The sequence below is a fragment of the Fistularia commersonii genome, chromosome 14 (assembly GCF_037954325.1).
Source record: "Fistularia commersonii isolate RoL2024-O1a breed Wild chromosome 14, RoL_Fcom_v1.0, whole genome shotgun sequence".
In the NCBI taxonomy this organism is placed as follows: domain Eukaryota; kingdom Metazoa; phylum Chordata; class Actinopteri; order Syngnathiformes; family Fistulariidae; genus Fistularia; species Fistularia commersonii.
Genome location: NC_141297.1, coordinates 9267289 through 9273288, shown reverse-complemented (window position 1 = coordinate 9273288; position 6000 = coordinate 9267289). Strand labels below are relative to the sequence as shown.

General features: G+C 35.7%; 1 protein-coding gene across 1 annotated transcript in view; it reads right to left on the bottom strand.

Moving 5' to 3' along the window:
- Positions 1 to 3138: 3138 nt before the first annotated feature.
- Positions 3139 to 6000, bottom strand: part of ajap1 (adherens junctions associated protein 1) — a 45768-nt gene continuing 42906 nt past the window's right edge. Inside the window, exon 6 of the mRNA XM_086158946.1 lies at positions 3139 to 5674. The gene's annotated coding sequence lies outside the window, so the exon portion shown is untranslated. The remainder of the gene's footprint in view (positions 5675 to 6000) is intronic.

Genomic DNA, 6000 nt, shown 5'->3' with positions numbered 1-6000 from the left:
CCTATGGCACAGGCTCATGTTGTTTTACATTTTATTAATAGCAACATCAGAGTACTAAATGTACAGAGGACGAATCCAATGAGAATCGCATTTACAGTGCTTGCAAATACAGAGCTTAGTAATACAAGAGTAACCAAATCAAAGTCACCTGGAAATCGAAACGTGTACCAATAACTACAAAAGGAAGAGGTGTGGATCATAAGACACAAAATAAAAGTTATACAACATTTAGCCGTCACAGAGACAGACTGGAGCTCCTTTTCGGAGGTGTGTTGTTTATGTACGTGTTTGTATATACTATAGTCATAGTTCTTATACAAAAGTTAACAGAGGTACTCATTGATATATTAAACACAAATATAAAAAGTTTTTTTTAGAGTCACAAAGTACAAACTCTTCATTTTTATGGCAACAAACACAACTTGCGTTAGGTTACCTCATTGTAGGTATGATTAGTGATTGTAGGTAAGCTTTAATGAACACAACACTGCAACACCTTCTGTGATACCCCCCCATCCCCAATAAAATAACCCTAAAGAATTTAATCATACTGCAAAATGTTTAAACACTGAATGTTTGTTTTTATTTTCTATACTTCTTTCCAATGAGTTTGACCATATTTCCAACTCATAAAAAAAAAAAAAAAAAAAAAAAAAAAAAAAAAAAAAAAAAAAACAATAGTTCACCTCATCTTGTTTCTCTTGGGTTCATGCATCCTTTGAGGAAAGGGATTAGGCCAAAAAAAAAAAAGAAAAATCTGCAAACAGTGTCTTCCACACCCGTGGCTGACAGTTATAGTACCTTAGCCCCTGCGGATAGAAAGGTAAAACCCCAGAGGAGAGCCTGAAGCATCCTCTTTGGATTCCATAAGCACACAGATTGTGAACTTTTGAAATGATTTGGATAAGCAGTGTGGGAAGCTACAGTCTTCAAATGTGCTGAAGATTGGTGCAGTAAGATGCATTGGTTGTTTAATATTCCCTGTCTGCTGAGTCAAACTCAGATGAGTCAATTGCCAAATTAACTATTTGTTTGGTGCTTTCTCTGCTGAGACGCCTTGGTACTATCGTCCGTCAGTGTTATTTGTTTGATTTTAATCTCACTGTCCCTGCTGGCAATAAATGAAATGTATTTTATGTCAGCCCACAAAAGCAGGAAATTAAATTAATTGATCATTTGGATTGCTTTCATGTGAATGCTTTCAATAATTCCGAGAAAAAAACTAATGTTTTCCTAGGATATATTCAGGAAACATTTAATTCAAACCACATGTATGTCAATAAGTTGAACTCAATATGTTAGGCATGCAAACAGGAATTACAGGTCTTACAAATGAGTGTGAGCAGTATCCTTCATCTTGACAGGAAAAGCCTTGCTGATTGATAGCTTGTTTGTCCTGAGGGGAGCCTAGGTTTTCATGGTTTGCTGAAGAAGCAGAAACAGAAACTGCAAAATATTCATTCACTGTCAAAAGGCATGTCAAGTCTTTGGTGTCCGTTTAAGACTTCTACAAGCTCCCAAACCAGCCTTAGCCTGCGCTGCATACATGAATGTAGCTTCTGGTACAGACTCATCTCATTCGCAGAGAACCAAACAGAAAATGTAATAAAGCAGCAAGGCATTTCCTTACATAACCGTTGCAGGCAGTTACAAGGAAGAAAATTGATGTTTTCCATTATTTTTGACCATTTACATCACAGCTGAACATTTTTATTTTTTTTTTTCTTGTCTAAAAGTACTTTAAGATTTAAATTTAACAGCTGCCCACAGTATCAGTCAACCCAAACTTTTTATTTGAAGCTACCAAAAATCTTTTGGCCGCAGTATGAAAAACAAAGAAACTTGAAATGTAAAAGCAATTCTCAGGTCAAATATCTGATCGTGTAGGTTTCAAAGATAGGACTCAGTCCAACATGTTATTAGCACAGTATAAAAATGGATAAAGGATTTCACTTGGCATTTTTTTGAAATAGAACCTTTCCTGCGGTGAGAACATTATTTTGGCACAAGGTGAAAATCTCCAATATATCTAATGTAGTTAGAGTTAGATACATACATTTGTTAACAGATAGTTTTTTAACATCCCTGACAACTGAGTCACAATAGAAGACAGTAGTTGCCCAACTGTTTTACAGGTCTATTTCCAGAAATAACACTGACTTATTACATTTACAGTATTTGTGTTGGCACAAAGTAAACTCTTGTTTTCTCTGGGTAGAGTAGTATTTCCACTGTCTTGTCAGATATCATCTATTTACTTTACATGACAGGCATGTTGATAACATCAACAGCACCGGGGAGGATAGTCAGTGAGAGATTTCCTTGAAATGTTCACCCAAATGGACAATTTCGTAACATAAAATCGCTAAATTGGAATGCCCATCAGGATCGTAACTGTTTACACTTAGACAAGAGCTGTCCTGTAATTTATTTTATAGAGACGCACATGCACAGACATGCGTGTGTGGGTGTCAGATGTAAAACTTTCATATAGTTTATTGGGTGCATCAGCACAATAGTGGTTTACATATAACTTTTGTGTGAAGACATACCAGCCAGTGGATCAAAATGGACTCTAATACATTTCACATGGCAAAAGACCTTTATTCTCTATTCTAATTATATATATAGATATATATAGATATATATCTATATATATTAGGAAAAGAAAAAAAAAACTGATGGCTTTTCACATCATTAGATGTACCTCTGATATGGGCACTTAAATAAGTTAAATACAAAACCCCTCCCCAGTAAGTCACCCAGCCCCCATTTCTTTTCATAATTCCTTCAACAGTCTTTTGAGATAAGTTATGGTGTTCATGAAATCCTTTTGCTAGTGACGACAGTCATCCATGTGAAAAAGTATATAATTTCAAGGGTGGCTGTAACAATGCAGTAATACTTGAACGAATTGGAATTAAGAAATTGAGAATGGAAAAAATGGTGAATGAAGTTGTTTACTTGGCAGCTAGAGTTGTATTACACTGTTAATTATTCATGAAAAAACATTGAAAAATGAGGTTTAAGCACAGCAAGTCATTGGTTGCCCGGCCATCCCAGGAACCAGATGATACCAAGATCCCGCCTTCTTTTAGTACCACTCAATGCTGTTTTTTTTGTTTGTTTGTTAGTTTGTTTTTCTTTTTTCAAATTTTTTTACAATTTTTTATTATTTTATTTTTTTTATAGTTTTTGATCCACTGACATTCCAGCTGGAAATCACTCTCCAATGTCTGTACTATTGCAGCGTCTACTGAAGTATTATACTGGTTAGCTAAAGATATAATACAAGTACTGCTTGAAAGTGCAGGTTGGAAGCTTGGCACAAGGTTAGTTTTGTGTTTGAAAAGAAATACCGTAGTTACACATGTAAACAAAGACACTATCCCAGACCTAGCTGTAACCTTCCCAAAAGTGGGTGAGGTCTTGAAAATATAACACACCTGTACACAAATAGAAGCAAATATATAGAAAATACATTTACACATGGATAATATACATTAAGTTTTCATTACCCTCTGACTATTAAGATAACACTCTTCGATCAAAAATATATATATTATGCAAAGAAGCAACCCAGTAGCCGGGCACACATGTGAGGCTGAACTGGTATGGTTCATTTTTGAGTAGTTTTCATGTTGTGAATGGGCAAAGTTGTTTTGCACCACAGTGTTTATCCCAGGCCATCTTTGCACCTACTTAATGGGTCACATTTACAGATACCGATCTCACTGGGACAACCTGCTTTGAACCTTTTAAGGAAGTGAGTCAAAGTCTAAAACAACACTATTGAATTAAGGGAGATCCTCTGTTGGCGTCCAATAAAATCCACCTTCCTGAACTTCGCATATTGCTGTCTACAACCCCCAAACATTTACAATTACAGAATTATATTTGTGCTTTGTACAAACCCACATAACAATAAAGATAGATTCCTGGGCCGCTTCCTCAAAACCTTCAAAGCACAAAGGTAATCTCTCCTTTCAAAGCTTGAGATTGATAACCTTAAGAGCAAGTTTAAACCAATTTGAAGGTGTCTGATTCACTTGTCACAATCCCCTTTCTTCAATAATACGCAGACATTGTTGGCTTCTGAAAGGACAAACTCATCGCTTTCTTGAGACTGTATTACATTTCGTCTGCTCTATTTCTGCACAACCCCAAAATATTGTTTGCGTGAGCTGATATATATTTTTTCGATGATAGAAAAAAAGGTCCAAAAACTGGCAAGTATATCTGGCTTTGGAGAACTTGAACCGCATTTGGTGTTGGAATTTATTTCTGCTTAGACTCTGCATATTACACACAGATTACACATAATTTGATCCTGAGACAACCGTCTACACCTTTCTCTCCAAATTAAAATATTGGGTTTTGAAAAACTGTTTTATGGTGTTATTCATAATGCGACTTATATAAAGCATTTTTTTTTTTTTTTTAAAGTGGACTCCTCTCTTCAGTAGTGATATAAATTAGATCTTTCTTTCTTTCTTTCTTTTATTTAAAAGTAATAGTCAGAATCACTCTAAGTTCTGGTCATCGTCTTGTTCATGAGAATTGAAAGTATCATTGGATCGTTAATCTCATATTGCACCCATCCCATCGTTTCCATTTGCAGTCAAGACCGTGTATCTAATTTTGACGATTTAACCCCAAACAGCGACTGAGACAAAAACCAAAGTGTGCAGGAGGGCTCAACAAACCTGAGGCAACATAAATGTCCTGTCCAGCTCCATGCAGCCTGTTGTATTTGTCCTTACACTCAGTCTTCAAAGCACTTTGCTGCAATTGGTTTTGTTGCAGCTGTGAACTAGCACTAGAGAAATCTTTTATGGATCGTTGAAGCCTTTCAAATCTAGAATGAGTTTTAAGGAATAAGCATTTGCATCAAGCGTTTGATTGGCTTGTCAGTCTCCATCCCCTTTTGTTTCAAAGAGCAGATGAAGTATTCAATTAAAAGTGCTTTGGACCTCCGCTGTTAGGGCTGTGGCAGATTCTTCTGTATAAAAAAATAGAAAGAACTATTCCGCTTTTAAAATGGGACCTGATGGGAAATGACGATTTTAAATCAAACATTCGATAAAGCATATACCATTTCATTTCCCCCCATTTTCTGGCTTCTCCAACTGATAGGAGAGTGCTTCATAGAAATCTATTTTAGACTCATTTGTGATACATTTCTTTAAACTATTTCAAAACATTTTCAAATACATTTGTAGCCTTTTGTTACGTTCACATTTGTTAAAAAACAAAAAAAAAAGTTTAGTCAATACAGGGTAAATATAGCGCTCTTTGTTTTGTCCATCGGTTGTTGTTGAAACTTCCCTCTATCCAGGTTGTGGCACATAGTGGCATTATTGGCACATTGTTCAGAAATACAGCTGATCTTTCACCCCCAGCAGTTCCTTGGGTTCCTTCTATCATTTCCAATATTTTCCTTGAGACGTCCTTGTGTTTACAGTCTTGTCCCACCAATCTTGTAAATGTACCTACATGTGTTCTAACTCTATCTAAATGACAGTGCGTTCTTGTAAATATGGAGTGGCAGCATTGTGGCTGCACTGCTTGTCATTTCTAGAAAAATAAATCTCTTCACCAGTGTCCAAAAAGAGATCACACTATTTTACAAAAGAAGTTGTTTTTTTGTGTGTTTCTGGTTTCCAATTGGATCCTGTGGAAATGAAAGAGAAAATCACAATTATCCCTTACAATTAGCCAAGTATAGAAGAAAATACAGATGGGATTATCAAAGCTAGCCTCCTTATTAAAATAGCAGTTACATCAACTCTGGCCTAAAAAAAAAAATCAATGTCCTGCCTTTTCTAAAATCAGATAAGTTATTAAAAAATCTGTAATATTAAGGCCTACTTTTAAATAGCCTCAAGTCTCAAAAATACATTAAGTTTGTAGAAATAATAATGGATACTATGTTGCCCACCAATGCAGCAATGGGAGCACTACTGTGGCAAACTGAACTGACTGAGACTAAAGTGTGTC